The following is a 25,542-nucleotide window of genomic DNA, read 5'->3' as shown; positions in this document are numbered from 1 at the left end:
TCTGTAGGAGAGATGCTCCATCCCTCTGATCACCTCATTGCCCTCTTCTGGACCCACTGTTAACAGGTCCTCATCATTAATGTGTTGAGGAGCCCAGAGCTGGGTGCCATGTTTCAAGTAGGGTCTCACAAGTTTTAAATATTTTGGAATGCATATAAGAGATCTCAAGAACAAAATTGCCTGATATAAATGATTTCTATGAACTTTACTGTGGAGAAAACACTGCTTAGTTATTTTAACTTTTTTTCACCTGGTTTATCACTGATGTCCATGATGATTTGCAATCCTGAGTCTCTCTTCATTCCATGTTTTTCAGCATTGCTGTCCATCTTTGATTCTTTAACAGAAGTTCGATATTTACTGAATATTCTAAATGTGTGGGATTATTAATGACATGGTTTCCATACACAAATTGGAAGTACCATATTTGTGCAGATCCTAGTCTGTTTGAGAACTTAGCATGGCTGGAACTTTAGGTGCTGTTGGATTAGTAAATGACACCCAGTCCCAACTTTGTTGGTAATGAAAATCATGTACCTGCATTATGAAATGCACCTGTGTTATTACACTATTATGATGACAGTGGTCCTTATGTTTTTAAAACTAAAAAGGATATAATTTATAACTTTAACAATAGAAAGAAAACAATTTGTATCCAGTTTAGTTTACAAATACAGAAGGTCCACTTTGGCTCAACACCTTTAAGAAATTGGATCTGTTTCGATTTGAGAAGCAGATGGGAAGAGCTGGCATTTATCATACTTACAATTTTTTATTACAAACAATGCTAGATACGTGTACCATGACATTCTTGAGAAGACTGAGGCGCCACTTGCTGTCATAGGCCCCATTCTTATGGCTTCTTGAGAGTGAAATGTGAAATTTTGCACTTCACTGGACTATTTTCGGTGGTAAGTTAACGGTGACATTATCCTCAAAAGATCCTGACTCATAGAACTGTGTTATAGTCAACAAGATGTACTAGAAAACTGTTTTGTGTTCTTCTAATGCAGTTTTATCCCAGAGATTGCCTTTAGAACATATACTCAGATTTTTCTTAGCAAAGATATGGCTAGAATTGTCATTAAAGAAACAAAAGAAGTCAATTTAAATAAAGAGTAGTGATATTTTTATGTTAGAATTCTCTTGAATCTGTCATCAATGACTGAAAAGAAAACACAGTTAACATAAAACTTGAATAAGATCAGAACTAGTGCTGATGCGTTCAGCGGTAGTAATGAACCATGAAACATCATCTTACCTCAGCAAGATGCCTCATACCTTGCATGATCATGAAAAAGTTCATAAAAAATCTTGGCTCCAAGCCCTTTTGTAGCCAAAGAAAATTTTGAAAGAGCCAAGTTTTTTAGTTTATATTTAGGATCTGTTCCTCTGGGATGCTTTTGATTGATGGTTCTGGAGAATAATTACCTGGTAAGTTACCTTGTGTTGACTGCAGAGAAGGCAGAAGTGGTGCTGCTTCCTCATGTGCATGTTTTTCACAGGCAGGTTCCCTGGTTCCTGGAGCTGCAGCTTGTGCTGCCACTGCAAAATGTTCCTTGAATGTGCAAAGGCAAGGCTGAGCCCTGGATCCTGTGACATGCTGTCAACGACCTCTACATGGTCCCAGTGCAATGCCAAAAGTAGTGGTGCCTCCTGCCAGGCATGGTTGGCCAGGACTGTGGTCTAACTGCAGGTACCAGTGCAAAGTAGCCTCTTCATTTTTGAGAAGGACATGCATGTTGGATCTTCTTTTCTTCTTTCCTGTAAGATTCCATAAGCTAGGATGCTCATGAATGACAGAATATAGCACTGGATGAAAATCATTGCATCAGATAGTACTTCCACAGTACTGATGAATCCTTAGAGATGCAGACTGTGCTAATTTGCATGGGTAGCACTAGGAGTATATTTAACAGAGCTGTCTGTAGCTGTGGTTTGCATGCTTCTGCTGCACAGCTATTGTCTTTTTTTCCTGTACCTGTTACACCTTAGTTTACTGTTAAATCTCTAATCACTTAAACTGACCTTTCCAGTTCAGTGGACTGCTGCTCTAAAAGTCCGGAAATACTCAAGATGTCTAGCCCGAAGTCTAATCTAGCCCATCAGTACCTTGTTGTCTGCCCAAAGGTTTAGATTCATCCTATAAAATAAAAATTTTATGCTGTTGTGTATGAACTGCTGTCCTTCGTCTTTATGACAAAAGAAGAGCAGAGTATTTACTCTTCAAACTCAGTGGAATATCAAGACTCTTTGCACTGTTTTTGACCTTCATTTTTCTTAGAAATATCATTCAAGTTTTGAATGTAAGAAAGTTGCAGAGAAGTAAAATCTACCTAATCTGATTTTTGATCCTGTGTATTGTCCATTGCTACGTATTAAAATATATTGCACTAAATGCTGGATATTCTCAAATGGTGAATCAAGAGCTTATATATGATTGATAAATGTTGCATCTTTCTGTCTTGAATGCTTATTAGATACATGAAATGAATTTAAAAAAATTATTAAAAAAAATTATATTATTATTGAATAATTGTTCATCTGCACCACCACTAATTCAGGTGTTAAAGTGAGTAAATTGAGTTACCATTTTGGCCACCAGCAGTCAGTAGGTTTCTACATACTTATCTACTAAGATATTCCCCAATATGGCTATTCCGTATGTTCCCTTGGGTACCGACATATGAGTTCAAGTATTTAATACACTATTATAAAAACTGCATGCAATGATCCTTCATCGATGTGTTTGATTAGAATACTTTCAAGATTAACCTTTATTGACATAAAAGTTAACAAAACATCATGAGTGACCCTTTTTTAGAAAAAAGATATTGTTCCCTCAAGCATATTCTGTGCATCTAAAATTTTTTTTTCACTTTCCCTTTAGTTACACACTGCAGGGGAAGCAAAACAGAATGCAAAGAAAAAAAAAAACAACAAACAACAACTCAACAGGGATCATTATTTTTTGTTGCTTCTCCTGGAATCTTCTTTTGATATCATATAATGGAGGTGCATTAATGAAGAGTTAAGAAATAGAAGTTTGTTATATAATAACAGAAATTAATCTGATTTTCTTTTATAAATATGTAATAAAGAACAGATTTTCTGAATCTTTTTAGTAGGACTTCCCTTGAAATTTGCAGAAAAAAATAGATTTTTTTCTTTATACGTTTAATTGCAAAAAATGCAGTTCGAGATTGGGCTATTTCCTTAAGAGTAGATTCAAGACCAAAACCCCTTAATTTTAGATGTAAAGTGGTTTGGCTGCATTCATAAACAGAGCTGTGAATTCTTTTCCATCTGAACTCATGTTCTTTGATTTTCACTGACTGACTGACCATTTCAGCACGCTCTCCTGATCGTATATAATTCAGTCCTCGACCATGACAAACCAATCATTCACAACTGACCCTTGAAATTAATTAATGCCAATCACTGCTATCAGTCAAAAGACATTCTGAGAGATTTCAAAAGAAGAGATTGATGTTACATGGTGCTAAAGGTAGATGTAGAAAATGCAGTCAGTCAGTGAATTTCAGAACTTAAATTACATTTATAGATTGCTAACATCCCTTCTAGTACATGTAGTTACAAGATGGTAGTCGTCAATGTATAATAAAGCTGGAACAAGTGCTCAGTGTGAAAATGCTAATTTTCAGATACTTATATCTTGAAAACCATAGGTGGTCTTGGCATGGAAAATAACATACTACCTCCAAATTTGAATCTCTAAAGCATAGCAGGAGGCAGATCTAACCAGCACTGTGACCATATGTGTTTGGGATTTCATACACAATAATTAATTTCCATTCTGTAAAAATGAATAGTTTAATATAACATCCCACATCAAGAGATGCAAACACAAACTGATACTTTAAAAAAAAATGCCAGTGAACAAACTTTTTCCCAATCAAAACCAATTTAAATTGTTATGAATAAAAATAAATGAAAACTATTTAACTGCTTTTATTTCTCAACATAAGAATCTTATGAAGACTCTCTCTTCATAAGATGTTTAATTGAATAAAGGGCTTAGAAGAAATATGTAATCTACAAATGGATGCTCTCTGCATATGTACAAAATATCCATGCTCTTTTCTGTTTCTAGTTATGACCACGCTTTTTCTTTCCCTTCTGATTTGCATGTGAAGATGAACCATCATCAAAGTACTCAATATTTTTACCCAAACTCAATAGTCCTGACACACCCGTGTCAGGCTAAGTCTCTTCATTCAGTGATAACCAATAGGCTTTAATGTCATTCTGTGACACAGGTCAGCTCAATAAAAGTCTCTGTAAATTATCATTTGGGTGTCAGATGATCAACAACATCAGTGCTGTCATGTCATCTGGAGGGCTATCCTCCCAGTGAAATTAGAGGTAAAGCATGTATTGTCACTCTCTATGTCTGCTGAGAACATAATCACACCAAACTATCCAACACGTGGTACTTGTATAAAAACATGTTGTGCCAAATCTTCTCTCAAGTGATACTTGAAGTTTCTAAAAAAAACCCTGTTAGCTGATGCATTTGTCTCCTGTTTACCACACTCAGCTGCCACTCCTAGCTCTGTCCAAGAGTAAAACAGCCTTTTTTTTTTCCAAATAAAAAAACAAATCAACTAGACAGAGAAACAAGAACTGAAACTTTAGATTTGAATTGCTCTGCTAGCAGAAGATTGACTACAAATCAAAACCACGTGCCAGTCTGGAAGATTTTAGCCACCAAAAAACTGTTAATCAGTGCTAAAAGGAGGTTTCCAAAATCCAGTTAGGCTCCTAGGCACATTTCAAAATCCCACTAGATGCCAGTCTGACTACATATCTCAGAAAAAAATGTGGTCCTTGTGAATGGCCTCTCATCTCTAATACCTGTTGGATTGTGATCCAAACCGTGGAATTAGGCCTGGATCCGGGTCCTACTGTGCAGCTAAAGCTCCCCATGGCTGCTAATGACAGAGTAATCTTTGTTGCAGAATGCTGAAGGCTTCTGGGAGTTGAGTGTGCCTTTTGGGGTGCCTTGCACTGTCTATACCACAGAACTTATGGCTCTAAGTCAAGAAGAGGATATTCCTCCACCCTCCTCTGCTTTGGCTATCAAGGCTCCATTATACTAAATTATAATATATATTATTATACATATACTATACTTTATGTTAATCAAATTACAAATTATATTATAAATTAAAAAGCATCTATCAGCAAGCAAATAGCAGCATTCATTACTTTGTGAGTCAAAAAAGCAATCAAGGACCAAACTTCCAACGTCCAAAGCCAGAGAAGGGGCTACCTGTACTGTGCCACTGCTGATGTCTTGATAAATCAAACAAGTTTGTAGTGAGTGCACAGGTTGTCAGGTGGAAGGATATTGATGATGAAGATATCACTCCCATTATACAGCTTTTGCTTTTCTTATGCAATGCTTATACACTTCCCTCCCATGCTCTACTACTTGTATCATCACTGACATCTGTTCCTTTTAGGTTGCAACACAATCAGATCTGCAGTCCACCAGAAACACTACTTAGAATTTACTTAAGTATATATATATATATATATATATATATATATATATATATATATGTTCCCTAAAAACACTGCTTCAGTGAAAAATTAGCAATGTAGTGATTTTTGGCAAAATTTTCAGTGAGGCAGTTTCTTAAGATGAAAATTGGCTATTTTGAAAAATAAACTTTGTATCTATTACATGCCAAATTTAATTTCTGGATTGAAGAACTCGCTAGAGGTGAATATGTGAGAATGACAGAGATTTCCTCCCAAGTATTCCTGCTCATCTCTCAGAGTGTATCTACATACCAGGAGGCAGTGTAATGTAGTGGTGTTGCTACTTGTAAGCTGACTTAGGTATAAGACATTCTAGTTTACTAGAGAGCTGCCTAACCACAGCTGCATATTTCAGAGTGGCTTGTTATGTTTCTTCCTCACTGAGCTCCCTAATGGCCTGGCTACAGTGCCAAGAGGACCTTTCATTGCAATAAACTTGTTACTGTGTGTGACTTCAGAGAAGATGAACCCCTAGCCACTGATGGGTAGTGCTACCTTTGTGAGTTGAAATGGGTCTGAGACAGCAAAGTGAGAAGGGTTTAACTCATGGGTTTAACTAACGACTTTCAGAACACCATACCTCCCCACAAGGTCTGCTGTCCTTCTGCAAGTACTGCTTTTTGCTGCTCTGACTGTTCTTAATGAAGCTGCAGCTCACTTCTGTCTACCCCTGGTTTCCGGTGTCTGGATTGGTTTGAGGTTGAGAGTGGTTTCCTGTTTCTGTGCAGCTTTTGGGTAGTCTAATTGAAACGACATGTCAGCAAATATGTGTCCAGTGTGGCTGGGGAGAGAGCCAAGGTCCGGTTTTCTGCAGCAACGTGACTGACTATAGAAAACTCCATGGAAAGAGAAGAAAAATCAATATGCTGGTGTTTGATGTGAACAGCAAAGTTTGTCTCCTACTGGGAAGACTGGGCAAGTGCATGAATTGGAGCACTGGCCTTCTGCAAGCAGGACAGGACAAGACAAGGAAAAGAACAAGAGGAAATATTAGCGACAGGGGACAATGTGTTTAATAACTCTCCTCTTGGTTTCTTCCCACTTGATTCTGCCTGAATGAATAAATAGAACTGAGTGAGGAAAACCACTAAATCTATATATCAAGTTCTCAAGAATTAATCCATCAGAAACAGCTTCAAAGTTCCTATGCTAAACAAAGGAATTGTTGTGAAAAGAAGGATGATTCCAAGTATTGCTCTGTGTTATGAACTGTTGGTTTTGGATAGTTAAGGAAACCATGGCCATTATGTGAAGAGTGTACCCATTCATATGACTTGATTGAATTTCCACCACTATTACTTAGCAGGCACCACAGACAGTAGGAATGTATTGTTTCATGCAAAATGCATGTATAAAACAAATGAGGGACTTGGTCCAAAAGGGCTGAAAGTCTAAGGTGCAAGATCTTCAATTAGCTGCAAACGTGTACTCACGCTTTCTCCTACACAGAGTATACCCTTCCAAGGAACTTTGTGTTTGCATACAGAAATAAAACTGTCTAATCTTGGCAGATCATGCATCTAAATACACAAGCTAAACAGTGGAAATGTTTCTGCAGACTTACTCTTCATTTTCTACTGATGGAGAAGCAAAGCACACAGCCTCATTGCTGCATCTCTTCAGTTAAAATTCCAGTTGCCCACACTGTCTAGCGTGATCAAGGGTGCTAGGTAGTACCTTCTTCCCTGGAGAGAGAAGTGTGGGAGAGCATACTGGTGCACTGGAGAGGGGCTGAAACGTACCTTGGACTGACATAATATCATGGAAGCATAGAATCATAGAATGGCTTGGCTTGGAAGGGACCTTAAAGATCATCTAGCTCCAAACCCCCTGCTGTGAGCAAGGAAACCTTTCACTAGACCAGGTTGTTCAGAGCCCCACCCAACCTGTCCTTGAATGCTTCCAGGGATGTGGCATCCATGACTTCTCTGGGCAACCTGTTCTAGTGCCTCATCAACCACACAGTAAATAATTTTTTCCTAATATCTAATCTAGACCTACTCACTTTTAACTTGAAGCCATTCCCCCTTGTCCTGTCGCTAAACACTCTGGTAAATAGTCCCTCCATTTTCCTTGTACCGCTTAGGTACTGGAAAGCCACAATTAGGACATCCTGAAGACTACTCTTTTCCAGGCTGAACCATCCCAATTCTACTAGAGTTGCTCCGTCCTTCTGATCAACTTGGTGGTCTCCTCTGGACTTGCTCCAACAGATCCAAGGCCTTCCTGTGCTGAGGACCCCAGAGCTGGATGCATCACTCCCAGTGGGGTCTCACCAGAGCAGAACAGAGGGGAAGAATCCCCTTCCTCGATCTGCTGGTCACTCTTTTGATGCAGCCCAGGATAAAATTGGCTTTCTGGGCTGTGAGCTCACATTGCTGGCTCATGTCCAGGCTCTGCAACTGGGCAACTTTATGAAAAAGAAATCCTTTGAAGATCATTAAATATGTAGAAATCGCATTCAGCTCTGGAGTGCCCATACTGAAACAGTTGGTGCCTGGGAAAGTATTAACTGGAAGTATCTTGGATGCCTGTTTACCCTACTCTTCATCTTCCTTGTCCATTTGGTAATGATCAGAGCTCCTTTTTGTTTTTTTTTGTTTTTTTTTTTTTTTAAGTTGAGGTTATGGGGTGATTCAGACACCCTTTCCATTTGGTAACATTCTTTCTTTTGCCATAAACCAGATGTTTTTGACGCTATTCTAGATTCCTTTTTCACACCAGAAGACAGTATCACATGCTGCACAGGAACTTATTCTCTATAAATACTGCACTGACAATGGTGGAGATTTTCTCAGCCTTCCACTAATTCTGCCACAGATTTGAGATTCAGTGGTGCTGTAAAAGACCCAATCTCTACTGTAGAACTTGACTTTGTGTTTTACAAGGGAAATCCCTTGTTCAGTGCCATCAGACTTTTTTAAAATTTATCTGTTTTTGTCTGTTGGGATCTATAATTTCTGCATCTCAGATTTTTTTTTTTTACCAGGTTCTGCCCCATGTCATTCTGTTATCCTCTGTATTAATTCAAAGCTGGGTATTGGGGAGAAGGTCCCTGATGATTTGAAGACTACTTGTGTCCACTGGAATGGTCAACTCCATTTGTGGGCTGCACTGCCTCATAGGACTTTGTTCTGACCCAGCATGTTTGTTCCCTTCCTGCTTTGTTATCCCTAGCTCAATCTGCATAATTTTATCAGGAGATCCTATTGTGCTTTCCATCTTTTCTGTCTGGAACATACATGGCAGTGTAAGTGTTATGGGCTATCAGAAACAATACTGTCATTTACGTGAACATAAAAGGGGCAAAGTATTTTGTGGTTCTGTTCAGGCACTATTATCCCATGCCAAGACTGAAAGAGCTGAATTCCACCTTGTTAAATTCAAATGAACTTTCAGTTGTTAAGTACAGCAACTAAAAATGCTGCTGTTAGAAAAATGAAATAGATTAGTGTTGCAAACCTTTCCATGCCACTGTGTCAGATGTTATTTTCATCTGTTTGATAAATACACTAAAAGAAGAGTCTGCTGTTTATTTTTCCTTTAGGGCCATATCACTTTTGTTCCTTGTTGTGAATCTCTGAGAGCAACAAGACGTTTGACCAGTGTGGAGTTGTATTCTTGTGGAACTTCTAACAGTCAGAGCTCCTTCAAATCTTCCACAAACCAATACAGGGTTTGAGTCAGGGCACAGATGCAGAAGTGGTTAAACTGGCAAATACCTCAGTAACTCAGACAGCATATTTACATGATCGTTGGTGTGTAGCAAAATGTTGCACTGGCTAAAACCTTCTACTTTGGTGAATAAAGAATTAACTGCATGGAAAGTGGATCCTGCTTCTCCTTGAGCAGATGTGGGGTGTGGAGGAAAGATGAAAACTCTCTCTGAGACAGAGGGACACAATATTTGGGAAATTTACCTTGGTTCTAGAATGCTATCTAGTCAACCTGATCAAATCCTGGACACTGAGAGTTTTGTTAATTTTTTTCCTTTTCCCCCCCAATAATATTTTGCTTTGATTTCTGATCATAAAGATTGTCCCAGAAATTATATCTGAACTTGACTGAATCTAATTTTTTCTGCATCATTTCACCTGCTTACTTTACACAAGCCAATGTTTTGGCTGATTTGATAACTGGCAATAAGGAAGACAGGTTGGTTTTGAAAAAAAAAAAACAGAATGGAGATCAAAGAAATGAAAAGAATACAACTTCTTGTTGTGGCAGAAATAGAATGGGAAGAAATAGGAGACTCTTAGGAGCCCTTAGTGATAGAGTTGTGGCAATGAACTTTAATTGCCAACCCACTCCTACTTTTGTTAAAACACAGATTTTCTCTTTGTTCTAGCAGATGGAATTTTGATCACTCTATTCAGCCAATCCTCACTTGTTTTCTAATGGGCTTGGGATTTATTTTTTTTTAAATGTCTGGGAGATCCATCACCCCAAATAAGTGGACTTTAAAGGTCAAGAGAGCTCTTATCCTTTTAGTTCATTTCATGAGAGCTCTGAGCAGCAGGCACAGCAATCTCAGCATGGACTCAACGATATTTCCTCACAATGTAGCCAGAAACTGCATGCCTGCAGGGTAAAACAAAATTACCAGTGTTCCCCCATGAATGTCCTACACCTTGAGAGGCCACAGCCACAGAGCAGTTAGCTGCATGGCTGAGCACTAGCAGTAAATGCTTACTTCAATTGTGGCAACTGCCACTCAGAAGGGATGCATTTAATCTTGAAGGATAGATGTCTCAAGACATCTCTCCTAAGTGACACAAAGTCTCTGGATGTAGAGGAGAGTGCTGAAGGGTTCTGTACGTAGGCAGTTTCTCTCTGACTGTGGGGTAAGTGGAGAAAAATTGGTATAGCTGCTAATAAATTAGCTTTAATATTAATCCCCATGTCTAATGAAAATTGTTGATGAATGCAGATGGAAAAAGAAGTGAAACCGCGCAACACAGAAGAATATAAAGAACATAGTAACACTTTTCTCATATTGCCTATTATTACTGATAGCAATGGACAAGTGTTTGCAGATTTTCCTAGAAACTATTTTGATGAAGCCATGAAATATAGCTGATGAGAATTCAAAATTCAAAATCTGTGGAGATTTCCTTTGGGACTAATGTTCCTAAGTCACATGGCCTAGGAAAAGGGAAAGTGAGTGAATTGCTGCTGCACATGGACCCCAGTGAAGAATTCTGGACACAGTCACTCCCCCTGCCTGATGCAATCAAAACCTGTTGCCAATTGTTATTAAACATTCTGTAAGGAAATGGCAACAGCACTGGGATTTCTGGAAGATAAGCTGCAATTAAGACCAAGTGTGAGTACAATGAGTACAGTTTTTCAACAGTAGCAAAGGGCCTAGGGGTCACTATAAGGATTTAGGCTGAAAACTCATCCAGGCAATTTTGAAAACTGTGTGAAAATTCTTACAGCATTTTATAGAATAGATTTTTAAAGCCTCTGCTACTGTCAGTTACTTTGTGAATTTTAAAAGTATAACCTGAAGGTGTAATAAATACTGTGCAAACTGATCTGAAGGGAACTTAGTTAACTTACTGTAAATGCACACACACACACGATTCTCTCTAAATATATTGGCCTATTTACTATGGTAGTTACCTGTTTAAGACTTGCTGTTATATTAAGTAAAATAGTGTGCCTGGGCTAATACATTTTCAGAGAGCCTATTTGTTTTACTGAAGAATTTATTGCATCAGTAATAACTGTCAGAGTGAAAGCGTGGTTAAAGTGCTAGAGACAGGACCAACTGCAAAGGGTATCTATCAAACTATCGACTTCCTGCCAGCGGTGTTGTGAACTCTTTTGTCATAAACTCAAGCACCCAGAGTTGAAACCTCGATCAATGAAAGGGGAATCTGGTATCCAGCTCTTTTAGAGAGGGCACCTCTTCTGTTTGACCCATTAGGACACAAATAACAGTTTTTATACAGTGCAGGTTTGATTTACAGCAAGCCTTCAGGTTACACACTGACATTTATATTTTAAATGAAGTGAACAGCATTCACCATCTCAAAGAGTTAAATACAAAGCTCCCAGATGCATTCTAATAAAAAGTTTTAGCCTTGTAACTGGCAAATAGAAATTTCATTACACTGTGCAGTTATTTACCATGCAGAATTTTATTTCTTTCTCTTTTCCTTTTAATTTTTTAAAATTTTTTTCTTATTTCATTGTAGAGGAACCATGTTTTGATTTGTTGATAGATAGGGCTTCACAGGTTTTGCGTTCTTAAAAATATGGAACGAAATTCAGCTCTAATTCAGTTTAAATATGTGCTTCCCAGCTGGAGGCATCTGGGTCAAGCTGGGTCACACTTTGCTTGCCTCTTGGAAGAGTTCCACTGGGGATTTAATTTTCAGATCAGTGCATTTGGTTGTTGGACATACAAATCTTCCTTGATGTCTTCTCATTTTTGTTGAGCTCTAACTGACCTGATGGGATTGTTCAAGTTGTGGACATAGTCTTTTTCTGGTGAGTGTTTGGGTGAGTGCCTTACATGTGGCTGTCCCATGACTGGGAGAGAAAGTGATGCTACCTCGGATATTGCACTGTTGTGCAGGGCTAGACTGTGTGTCTCAGTGTGGCAATGTGGGCTCAAAGGCAGGGCTTCCCTGATGCTTTGTGTACATTAGTGACTTTTAGCATGATTTTGATTCATGTGATGAAATTTGGATAAGAATTTTCTTCACATTTTAGAGCTCCAGTAGGAGTGAGGGGCAAACATCAACTTGGTTTGTTGGTGTTTGCTGCAGTCCGTTTACTTTTTGGAGGCTTGGGGGAGGTGCTCAGTTATATTATGCCTATGTGTTTCATATGTGTTTACTATTTTACAAGGGGAAACTTTAATTTAAATCTGTGGTGCCATTAGCTTGATCATTACAGCATCATTTCAATATGTTTGCTTCAGTCCAAACTTTAACAAATGTGTTCCATTCTTCCACCAACAAGAAAAGTGGCCTACGTAAATTGTTGCTCTGTGTGTGGTACAAGAGTCTTCTACCTCAGAGAAGGAACTTGTCTTGTGCCTTAGTAACAAAATTTTTTCCTGGTAGATGGCATTTTTTGTGCTATTTATCTAAAACAAGGTGCTCTATGGCAACGCAGGAATTAAAAGTATAGTGCATTCTGGATGCTATGCAAAATACATTGCCAGTTTTCATCTTTGCACAAGACCATTTTCTTGCCATAGTTTGGATTTTTTTTTAATTAAAAAGAGTTCCCTCAGACACTGATGTTACTTTTGAAACTGAGATGCATGTTTCACCTATGTGCTACGTAACACCCTGACATGAAGTGGTTGATAACACCTTTATGTGTTTGTTTTAGAAGAATAAAAGCTTTTGTGTGTACTGTGGAAAGTGGTTCCTACTTTCATTTTAGTAGTTTTGCACAGAATAAAACATACAATTTTATCAACTGATCTTGAGTTGTCCTTCTATGAAGTAGGCCAGTTTATCTGGTGCAATCTGATTTGCTCATCCTCAGTTATGGTTACTGAGTACTCCATGTGCTCCAATCCAGTGCTGCTTGGATTTCACATGGAAAATGACACGTTCCTCCAAAATTAAACTCTACAGTAACTATTGTCATAATGAGGATCAGAAGAGTTGTCTCCTTTTTGTGTTAACATGTTCTATCTGACACACAAACCAAAAATGCTGTTTGCATAAATACTAACCTTTGGGTGAATAGTTGCCTTGAAATATGTTGGAAAATTGGAGTCAGTCATAGGCTTTCTCATTGAAAAGCAGACAATATGAACTCCTGTTCTGGGAAGAAACACAAAGGATTACATCATGGGGAATCTTTCCTTCATGCTTTTGTTATCATGGTTCAGACCCTTATGGGCCACAACTGGATGCTCCTTCCAGCAAATCCAGATTTCTCGTAACAGTTGCTGATGATGTGGTTCAGTTGTGTTATTCAGTCAAAAGCAAACATCTCACCATCTCTCAACAACACCTTTTAAGGCCTCTATGCCATTAGCACAGTATTTTTGTTTTAATTAGAATGAGTGATACGCTGCTAGTAAGCATACATATCATGTTTCCTTCTGTAGACTTGAGGCTTTTATGGTTTGGCTTTTAAATTTACTCTGTTTACAATCAATAAAGTGCGCTACGGGCTCAATAAGACCAAAATTAACTTATCACAATTAGCTATAATTCAAACTTTCTGGAAAGCTGGTCCTTTATTTGCTGTTTTCACTAAATAACTGGAAAGTGACTACAAGGCGGGGCAAAATCAGATCAGACCATTTAAAGATAACTGGCTTTTTATTTTGCTTTCCTTCAAACAGTTTCTGTTTATCTTATAAATTGAAAAAATAGGAGAGAAAAGGTACTTCTTCTCAGTTTATGCTCTGTAAGGATCTTGGGGGTCTGAGGGGTTGAGGAGCAGGCTAATCTGAGCCTACTGGCTGCATACCTGAGATAGCTGGGAGTCACCCCCGTGCCCCCTCACCCGGGAAGCTCGGGGACTAGCTCTGAAATGTGCAGAGCTATTTTAGGGTAAGGCAGGGCAAATCACACAGCAAATTTCCAGATTTTTTTTTTTTTTTTTGGTAGGCCTTGTGGGCACTATTCCTTCCCCTGCTGGAGACCTGGGCTGTTAAATGAGGTGCCACCAAGGCACCCCTGCTCCAACATGATGCACCCCAAAAGCTCAGGAATGAGTGCAGAACAAGAGCTATGGTTTATCCATCCCTGATCGGAAGTTGGACAAGCATCTGTACTGTTTGCTTGCATTAACAAAGCTTCAAAAATTGACTCTCTCTTTCTTTAACTAGGTGTTTTCATTGCCTCGGTCAGCACTGACAAACTGTGCTGAGAATTGAGTGATAAAGTAAACAGCGTGAGTGATGTTTATTGCTGTTCTCAAATAATGATAGCAATTTTTTAAAAGATTTTTCACCTAAATGGTGTTTCTCTAAAATCATGTAGGAGTTCAGGCTAATATTAAGACCTAAACTGATGTCAGGGGAGTTGTGATTTGAAACAGAGATCATATATTTTATTTCTGAACCTACATTTTTTGGGAACTCAGCGAGTATGAAGATTGTCATTGTTAACATTCACCCACATTCAATTTTGCAGATGCTTAACAAGTCTTTTTTAACTAATGACTTCACAATTGAAAAGAAATATGTAAATAAGACAGAGTTACAATAAACATTACAGATTAAGGATAATTAAATTTATCCATGTGTCATTTAAAAAAAAAAACAAAACAACCTAGCTCTTCCATTTTATAAATAGAAGGCAAAGTTAACTAAGCAGTTAAAGAATCATACTTCCTTCTGGTATTTCTGGTCACTGTATCCAGAATTTTTTATAGCCCTTGCCACAGAGCTTCAGCTGACAGAAATTGAGAAAATATGCATAGATAGAGTGTTTTGGATGCTAAATTAAATGGTGACATGTTAGAAAGCAGTGTCTGTATTTCCAGCCTGGAGCTCCCAGGATTATTGTACAAAATTCCACATTAATATCTTACTCAGTTTCTGTGATTATATCCTTTATATCAGTGAATGTCATGGCTGCCAGGTAAAATAAAACCATCCTATGTGTCCTCTTAGAATTATGCCAAACCTAATAACATGTGAGAGTTGGCCTGCGTTCCTCCGGAGCCGGTGATGCCAGCCCGTCCTCGCAGACTAATGTGTAATCAATACGCCTTTCACCGGCGACCTGAGCCCCAGTGGAGCTGGCAGAGACGCCAGTCAATAAATCCCAGCCGGAGGTCATTGCCACGGCAGCCCGGCGCCCCCGGGGCGGCTGCTGCGCCTCGGACCCGGCCGTGGCTCTTCGGGCAGCGAGCGCGGCAGCCGCGGGTCGGCGAGAGGTCGAGTTTGTGCCCAGCGGGGGATTGGCCTCTCAAATGCTGTTTGCTGTTTCTGACACTGACCATTAATTCTCCTCTGTCGCCACATTTAACCCTTCCCCGCCAGCCCCTGCACGGCTTCAGCAGGGGTCCCGGCACGCGGGGGAAGGATGCCTTCTCACCAATCAGTCTTGTTTTGACGTTGCTATTCCTACACCAGATTTTAGCTTTTTCTTAGTCAAGAGAAAATGGGAGACAGTTCTTGGCATCAATTTCTAAAGTCAGGAGGGGCTACTGTGAAAATGAAATTTGAGGTGTTTATTCTGACACCCAAAATGGCCCAAGTCAGTGAGCTTGATATCTTGAAGCTGAAGTATTTGTCCCCAGGCTGAATATTCTCACCCCTTCTAAACGTAACTGATGTCATCACATAACTTCTACAGAAGCAATTGATGTAATTTTCTCACCTTTTGTAAACATAGCTAATGTCATCAGATAACTTCTACAATAGAAGTTGCTTAATAAATGAAAAAAACTTTTTGTCACACAAGTATATCTGCATTTGGTAGGTGGATAATATGTATTAGATAGACGGGTTCATGTCAAAATGTTCACTGCAAAAAAGATGTAGCTTTTTACCCCGTGGTGTTCTTGATTTGAGGAACCTCCACCTTGCACTCTGCACAGAAAAAATGATGTCTCCTTTCTAAACTAGGTTCTGTCTGTGTTTAGGGAGCTCTTAAAATTGGCAACAAGCTCACCCCCACAGGGCGTCAGGAGTGATGTTTGCCTACAAGCATGATATGCCTTTATAGATACAGGCTTGGAAAATGAAGAGCAATATCAAGTTCCTTTAGGATAACTCAGTTTTTTGGTCTCACTCTCCAATAGCTTAAATAAATATAGTGCCTCAGAATCTCAAGGATTCACCCAAAACTCACAGAGAACTAAGTATAGCATCATGAAGCATTCTTGCACTACCCTTATCATCCTCAAGTGAGCAGGAATTACTTATCAAAATCACTGGTAAATCTTGCTCTCATGAGATTTGTAAAATTTTAAGCCTCATTTGTGGACCATAAAGTTCTGTACAAGCTCAGATACGCAATATATAATTTGACCTGATGAGTACACTGCCACAGGAGGTAACCAAGTAAAATGATTTGACTTGAGTAAAAAGGGGCAGATACTTTTATGATGACTAATAATATTTTTATAGCTATGAAAGTCAAGATAATAAGGATAATCAAATAATACATTTCAGGACATAAGCTGATTATAGTAGCAGTAATGGTCAGGGAAGAATTTTACCTTTTGTCACCAGAAAAAAAAAAAAAGCACAGTGACTAAATTTATAATTTAAAAGAACTTAATCATCTTAAAGTTGGACACTGGCAGCTGTAGCACAAAAAACTAGTCAGGGCTCAAGGGTACTCTGATATTAAAAAATCTTTGATTAACTTCTGCAGTCTGGTATCCAAAAAACACCCTTTTGGCTTAGACTCATCAGTTGCCACATCCCTCTGTCTGCTCTCTCCCAGTAATACAAGGCCTGACACCTAATTCACTTTTATTCTCTCCAGTAGTCTCTGAGCCTCATAACTCCCAATCTGACATTACTGGATTTTTATCCTCGTTAACCAAGATTGCACTCTTACTGCTTCTTTTCTAAAACTGAAAAATGGCCACATTGCAAACCTTCAAGTGCTCAGGTACCTTCACTTTTCATATCCTGCACATGATCCTGTCCTGTGTGCAGTAGACAGGAATGTCATCAGAGGCTCAGCAGAGCCCACAGGACCCAGACAGGAGATGGACCTTCATAGCATCAAGCCATTTAGGTGATGTGTTTGTGCTTCTGCCTTGGAAACTCAATGACCTCTCCAGGGACTGGCATGGTTTTGCAGTGCCCCTTGCTCAGCCCATTACTGGGCAGAACAACAAAGCACCACATCAATGAAAACTTAACATGTGTGGTTATGGAAAGCATTAACCTGCAGCACTGTCTTTCAATAATAATAATAATAATGTGTAAGTCTTGAAAGAAATATTTGCACTGTTAATTCATATATGTAAATGGCTTTTGAGAGAGATGCTGCTGCTAGCAGCCAGATTGTTTTTCCTTTCCCTATTATTTCTAATTAGAATCTATTTGCAGAAAAAGCTTCTAGGAAACTGTGTGTGGATAGACAGAATGAGGTTTCAGCACAAATGTGTGGTTACAGCAAATTCTAGAAGAGACATATCTGTGTAAGGTGAGTTATAAAATTGAAATTTAAAAGGATAAAAATTAATTAGTTTAACAGTGAAAAGTTAGATATCTTCTGGTCTCTCTCACATGTCAGTGATGAGCCTGTTTAAACTCCAAATTGGGTTTTTTTATCTAATCTCTGCACATACCACCTTACAGTAGGATAAATTGCTCCTCTCTCTCACCAGTTTCAGAGAAGCCTGGACAAACAGATCATACTGAACTCTAGAACTGCAGAAATAAAGTTATGGGAAAGAAATCACAGTATCAGCACAAACACTCGTTTTCTGGAGTCCTGCTTCATATCTGTGCTTTAAAGAACTCTGAATGACTTTACAAATAAAAGGTAATTAAGGAGAAAGCAAGAAGAAGGCATTCTCTAGAAGCTACCCTCACACTGAAGGTAGGTTTGTAGCTTTGCACATAAAAGAGCCCACACACAAACAAAAAACACCCAACAAGAATCTGCATTGAAGACTTAGTCAGAGTAAGACATTCAAGGAATGACAGAAAGGCTGTTGCTGAGATAAAAGTTTCATCAACAGGAATGGAGTTGGCTGGCTTGACATCTTAAGATGAATGAAAGTGATGTGTCATCTTCATCTTTCCAGTGCATTTGAATTTATTTGTGGGAAACAATTATTAAGTTACATAGGACAGCCTATTTTTTCCTGTGGATCCTAATTGTAGGGTGACAACATTTTTTTTTCCATTCTGTTTTGCCTCCTTCCACCTCCCTCCTTAACAAAAATCATTCAAAAAGTAAAGTTGAAGTTAAATCTAATCTTGAAAAGATTTTGTGAACCTATGTCCAGCTGAACAACACCCACTTTTATATTGAACTAATTTCTTATGCTCAGATGGTGTAACTGAAGCAGTGTTTATAAAAAGCAGAAGTATAAATTTGTACATTGGGTATCTGCAGGCAGAATTATTCACAAATGCTTGGCACTGGTGCCAGCGATGGCTTTTGTCAGGCAATGGAAAAGAGCTGTATGCAAGTGTGCTTAGGAAAGAAGGGATGGCTTTTGATCCTTGCAGAAGAAAAGTCTTTTGAGGGACATTTCTACACTGATTTGAAAATAGCAATGGGAGTGACTGAATATACAGAGGAATAGAAATAGCAGGTCCCATTTGTCTTCAGTGCTCTGATATGACCTAACACCCATTGCTTGAAATAAACTAAACTGCTCAGCAGCAACTGGACACATCTGATAGAAAAATTTTCTCATCACCTCTTGGTACTTAAAATAATGAAATATTTTGACTGGATTTCCTGTATATTTCTTGACACTTATAAAACCTAAGTCCTTAGAAAGATATATGGTCATTGCCTTGTTCTTTTTTTCTACCAAGATAAATCTCATGAATAATGCCATAAAAATGTTGCATTAGAACTCAGAAATTGCTAAGATTTCTACAATATAGAAAGTTCTGATATTTTAAGATGAATTTATGTTAGCATGATTGCACAGATGCTAATGAATTAATCTGAAGTGTGCAAAATTTGTTGGTGGGTTTGAGACAGTGGATTAAAATTACAAGGAAAATTGGTACAAGAAGAAAAGAGGCATGAAAGAAAAAATGCAGTGGGAAAAATCAGGATAGGAACAAAGGAAGCATGCTTATCTTAGACTTGGGTTCACCACTGCGGAAGCGGGAGAAGTTCTGGAGAGAAGGTGCATACAAGAATCTCCTAAAGCTATGTTAGAAGTCTGCTTGCCTGTAGGGCTAAGATAAAATAGTGTACAAAGGCTTGCATGGAAAATGCTTTTTTTTCTTTTTCTTTTTTTTCTTTTACCTCCTCCCCAAAGGAAGATGGGGACACAGAAACATGTATGCCTAGAAGGTCTGGAACTAATGTAGAGAGGACACCTGGCATAGCAGGAGCTGAGATAAAGAAGGGCCACAGAAACTGAAAAAGAGAGACAGAGAAGTAGTGTAGAAAAGCACAGCTAGAAATTAAGTTGTAATACATGCTACAGACAGCTGTTTGAAAGTGTGACCTGATAAACAACTGTAATGAGGGGCCCTAAAATGTATATGAAACTTGTCTGTGATGACATTAGTGGCTGGAATAAATCTAGTGTAGCAAACACAAAAGTTCCTAGTGTAATTTTGAGAAAATAAATTAATGGAATAGATCTTGAAAGAAGGATATTCTTGGTCAACACAGAGAAGTTGGAAGCGGCAGGACATTGCAATGCCATGGGCCATTGATCACTCAGGACAGCTTTGTTAAAATCACCACACAACAAAATCAGCTTGTATCTCAGAAAATGGAGGTAGAACACTATGCAGAATAGTTAAATTCCAGTGGAAGAGAGCTGTATTCATAGCACAGGTAGTAGTGGTAATGCAAGTAAACAGCATAAGTAATATACAAAATACAACATTTGATGCTGATTTCCTCCTGTGGAAAATAAGGGTTTAATCTGTTTACTGGAACTTGAAAAAGGTTTGTGGACCAAATATTTAAGGTTAAAAAAGTAGGCTGGAGGAAGTCTATTATTAAATGGTCAACACAGAGCATTGAATAGAGACAGCAAGAAAATACTTTCATAACAGTTGATATAAAAAAACCTTACAAAACCTTACAAAACTTCTGAGTTCAAAGCACAACAGATTCTAGTTGATCAGATAAGGCATATGAGCTACTAACAGTTTTGTGTGCTGCAAATTGAGAACTCACTTTGGATAATCAAGAATACTGATTGAATTCTAAAAAATTGGCAGGAAAAAGATTATATATCCGGACATTGTCAGAAGTAACTCCATGATGGAAGAACTGAGGAGAAGCAATACTATAGCAGTACTATCAGAAACCTTAATGAGGAAATGTTGCTGCTTTTCTATAATCCATTAAAATATATCTCTGCAAAGTAGAGAATGTTGGTAGAGAATCGCCTCCACACCTAATTCTTTTCAGTCCTAAATTTTATTCATTCACACTCCTGGATGAGTAACATGTTGCTAATGTCATTTTTAACTTTTCAAATAAAGGAACCAAACCCCACAATCCCTAAAACAAAACCCCACAAAGTCAACCAGAAAGGAACCCAGAGTACGAATATTAAAAGCAGTATTGGGGGAAAAAAATCCCCAAACCCGAGCAAAACAGATGGAAATTTGTACATTAGCTACATCCTCCTGAAATACGGACTTATGTGAATTTGGATTTGTTATAGCAAATTTCTTGCTGTACATTTCTTGTTCTCACCAAAGAGCAGTGAGTTATAAACCCTGCTGCTCCTGAATCCTTCAGCTGTATGAGATGACTAGGTATAAGTGGCTTTTATAACCTTCCATAAGGATTTTAGTATGCTGTGATCTTTAAAAAAGCACAGAGTGGGTACAATGAAGTCAGCTAAATGAAAAGAGAAAGCATTAACAATGGATTTCATCTTAGTACTTAATTAGCTAGAGGCCATGTAGGAATAGACTAAACATCGGCAGAGGGTCCTTGATTACAATCTCAGAACAGATGGGCATTTTTATCTTGAAAGGATGACCAGCTTATCTGTAGTTTTGCAGCTATCATGGCTGATCTATATCTTCTTTATCCAGGCTAATCAAGTACAGAAAGTTTATTAAGATAATAACACTGAAAGTTATCACCAGTTATGCTCTCTAATCTTGATACAGTTTTGCTGTGTACTGTGTTTCAAGAGGTCTGTCAGCCAACAAAGGCTAAAGTTTGAGGGGTATCATTTACACTTCTACAATGTTGTTTTCGCTGAACAACAAGCAACTTAAAACCCAGTTTAAATTGATGGCAAAAGGTTATTGTCATGACAACTCCAACAAGTTAAACACAGGCTCTGAAAACAGGGTAAAAGGCAGAAATCTTCCCCCCAGGACAAGTAGGTTGATGTGTCTCCACTGACTCCAGTTTCTTGGCACTGCCCACTACACTGCCTTCTACAAACATGGAAGAAGAGATTCAGCTGGTAAAAATCAGTGTAGTCACAGTATTGGAATCTATGCCAGCTGATGTAGATGTAATCATACACATAGCCAGTGGATGTAAGCCTAGGAGAGCCGACTGTGGGGTATGTAAAATTAGCATTTGCTTTTTTAATGCATGTACATTCTAAATATTGTCAAAATAGTCCTTCTGGTTTTTATTTTTAAGAAACCTAATTTTAAGATTAAAAAATATTCAAAGAGAGATTTTAAATTTGGATTTATTTTTAAGCCCAAGTATGTGATGAGAGATTTCCTCCATCCTATTAGGCTGTCTGCATTTTTGCATAATCATGAAGAATCAGTTGATTTCTGTTAAGTCTTGTATCAATACAACCCTGAGCCAATGGTCTTGTTACTTCATGATACTTCAGGTGGAGAGAAGACTATTCACAACAAGTAGAGGGACAGGGTTTTAATGGTCTGAAAAATTTTTGCTTTAAAAATTTTATTCCCCCATAAAAAAAAAAAATCAGAGGCATGCACACTGAACCCCATTTTGCCTGAAGAGGTGTCTTGACGTCTGCTTGATCATCTACATGTGTGTAGAACGAGGCACAGTCTATATTAGTTGTAGTTCCTGGCCTTGACAAGTGAGAAATTCTTGAGCAGAGTTGCTATGGGGCTTTTGACTGAAAGATCAATGCTTAAATAAAATCTGTGTGCTGATTACACATCTCCACATTCAATCAATGAGTCACTGAAATTCCATAACAAGCTAAATATTGATGGCCAGAAAACAAATGTGTATAATAGCACTTGACTGTTTTTTCTCTTCCTCTTCCTAATTTCACCCAGCCTTAATAAATATGAGGTTGTTACTGCCAGTTATACTACATGTAACCAGCCGTTGTGCTGTAAAGTGCTACCGTTTGCTGTTATTGATCTTACCTATCTTTTTAATTATTGAAGTGACCTGAGGCTTGGTTTGGTCAGTCATGCAGGTCATTCTTCCACCTTAATGATGTGAAATGTTATTGTCAGGGTGAGGGAATCAGAGTGCCCATAGTTTAATGCTCTTTTACATGCCAATTATTCCCCAGACTATAGAACAGCTGCAGTCAATTAAATATAAAATCTGGAGGTCATCTGTCTTTTTCTTGACCTCTTTGTGACTATAACACAATAATATAAATCTTTGATAATCTTGCCTTTCTTTTGAAAGAATTATATTCTAAAATTTATTGTTGCTGTTCCAGAAAGTCAGGTATTTTTCTGCTAGAGAAAAATTTGGGAAAAATAGTCACATTGTTTGACACCAATTTAAATTTAAAATGGACTTGAGAAGAAATACTTAATCTGAGTCAGGGATATTCTCTGTTTTGTCACGTGCTGGTTTTACAAGCAAATGGACCCGTTTTTCAAAAAAAAGTTGTCAGAGACAGTAAAATTTTGGTCTTGATCAGAACATGTCCAGTGAAGGTCTGATGCTGCTGATGGTGGAATGAAGGGTGATGTATCAACCATTTATTGTGTTGGTACCACGGATGAAATACTGATGCATATAAATTAAGCACCTTTCAGGAATCCTCCACATTTTGTATCATGGAGAGTACTCTAAGCAGTATATAATAAAATCCAAAGATAAACCAGATGAATAAGATTTTCAAGGAATTTTTCAAGAACCTCAAAAACCTGTTCATAACCTTGTAACTTAACATCCTAAAAATATTTGAGATTTTTAGCCCTTTAATTTTACTGCTAAACTATCAAATAAGCCTCAATTTTATTCCTCTGCCTCTTCCTAGAGCTCGTAGGAAATGTCTTCAGCCTATAATTTTTTGCACTCTGATGTATATTTAGAGAAATATCTGGCCATTTGATTTGTGATCATACGCAATTCTCATATATATATATATATATACATATATATATATATTGAAAAATCTTTATGATAGGTATGGGCAAGAAATATTTCGAGAAGAGGTTTTAATTTGTGTCATGGCAGGGTTGTTCACCTTTCCATCAGCATATCTGAGTGTTGTTCTTTAAGAAGGCAGTACAGCCTAGCAAAACAGCAGTGCCCGACCCTTTACTCTGAGCCAACATCCCTTTCAGTCTCTGGTGCTTGTACCAGCCACTGTAGCTCTTAACTCCTTTAAAAGGGAAAGTTATATAGCCTTAGAGACCATTTGGAAACGGAAGCAAAAGTTCAGTGCAGAATTTTGGTATCTGCTTAAACATGTCTTTTCAGTGGATGTGTCCTGGCAGGCAGCAAATTTCTGGCTGGTGAACTTTATTGGCATTAGTCCCTAGAGCCCTAGTGGCCTAGGATTTGCCTATTTGAGAGATTTTCTCTCTTCAGCTGACAGAGCAGTGGGCAACAAATCACTCTGGGTGTGCTCCAAAGCCCAGTAAAGTCAATGGAGACATTTGTGGAAAGGGAGGTTAGCAGGACAATCTTTAGTAATGATTTCTCCAGAGCTCTCTCTTACAGTTGGTTTACCATTGATCTGATTTCTTAACCTTTGCATCAAGCTGAAAAACCCACTCCACTATTTCCACTCTACTGAGAAAGGCTGAGCTGAGAGCTGGAAGGATCTTTTGTTCATTTTCTTGACATTAGGCTGGTGAGTATTCACGTATCATCAGAGGGATGCTTCTTTATAATTTATATTTTGGGAGGGATGCAGCATAAGATAGGTGGTCATTGAGGGTTTTGTAAATATAAATGAATAACCCAAATTATATGTGGCTATAACAATCCCCTCTCCTACCTTCCCTGAGATGTTTCTTTCTTGTGCTTTCTACTGCAAGAATAAATACTGGAAGCAAATATGCTTTATTATATTGCACCAGGGCGCTATGGATTTTTAAAGAGTACCTTTTCTGCGATATTTAAAAAAAAAAAATCTTGGCTGATTACAACTTGTTAGCTTTGCTGCTGCTCCAGTTCCGTTTAGGAAAAAAAATATGGCTTTATATTCCCTCCCACTGATTTTCAACTAAAACAGAACTTAGTTGCCTGCTGATCCTGCTGGCTTTTTTAAATGAAAAACTTATTCTTCTTAAACTACTGGAAAATTATGTTTAAAAATCAGCATAATTTCATTGCCTTTTATTTCTGTCTGTCATGAAAACTGCTAGGCTGCTTTCTGGAACAACCCAATGTAATTTAATGCACAAATTTAGTTATAGTTATGAATATACTGACTGAAAAATATTTCAATGATCCGGAGATATTAGTCACTCTACAGTAAAAATGGCTGTGTGCATACAATGGAAGAAGAAAAAAAAATCTATTTCTATAGGTGCCTCTATTTCATAATAGATAATTGCATAAGATTGAGAGCTGGCAGGTTCAGTAAAGAGGGACTCTACCTAACCAGTGCACCAAAAGTAGTTCAGCCATTTAAGCTGCAGAGGACATAGAAATTAATTCAGAATTATGACATCACATGCCAGTTACTTTTAAGAATGGTAGAGACAGTCAGGAGAACAGGGAATAAAACACTTGAAGACTGAGAGAAATGCTAATTTTTCTGACTGCAGGACCACCTGGTGGTTTTGCATAAATTTCCATGTCTCTTCAATAGGGACGATATACACTGGAAGAACCAACAGCGGTGACAAGTTCAAATTTCACTGAGGTCAAAACACACATGCTGTTCTGAGTCTCTGATTTATGAAAATTTGGGGTGCTTTATAAAACTAGACTTCTTTTTTGTGAATTTTGCACCATTTTATTTTCATTTATTCCTTCTGGAGTGACTCAGTACCCTTTTCAATTCTAATACTTTCTAGCAAATAATTTTCCAGAAGACAGGAGATAAAGGTCTGAGAACCTCTACATATACAGAATGGTCAAGCTCACTCTACTCTCTAGCAAATAGTTCAGTGTGTAAGACACAGCATGGGTTGCAAGACAAGAATAACCATAAAGGGCTTATATAAGGCAGAGA

The sequence above is a fragment of the Aphelocoma coerulescens genome, chromosome 5 (assembly GCF_041296385.1).
Source record: "Aphelocoma coerulescens isolate FSJ_1873_10779 chromosome 5, UR_Acoe_1.0, whole genome shotgun sequence".
Taxonomy (NCBI): Eukaryota; Metazoa; Chordata; class Aves; order Passeriformes; family Corvidae; genus Aphelocoma; species Aphelocoma coerulescens.
Note: the sequence above shows the minus strand (reverse complement) of the source record.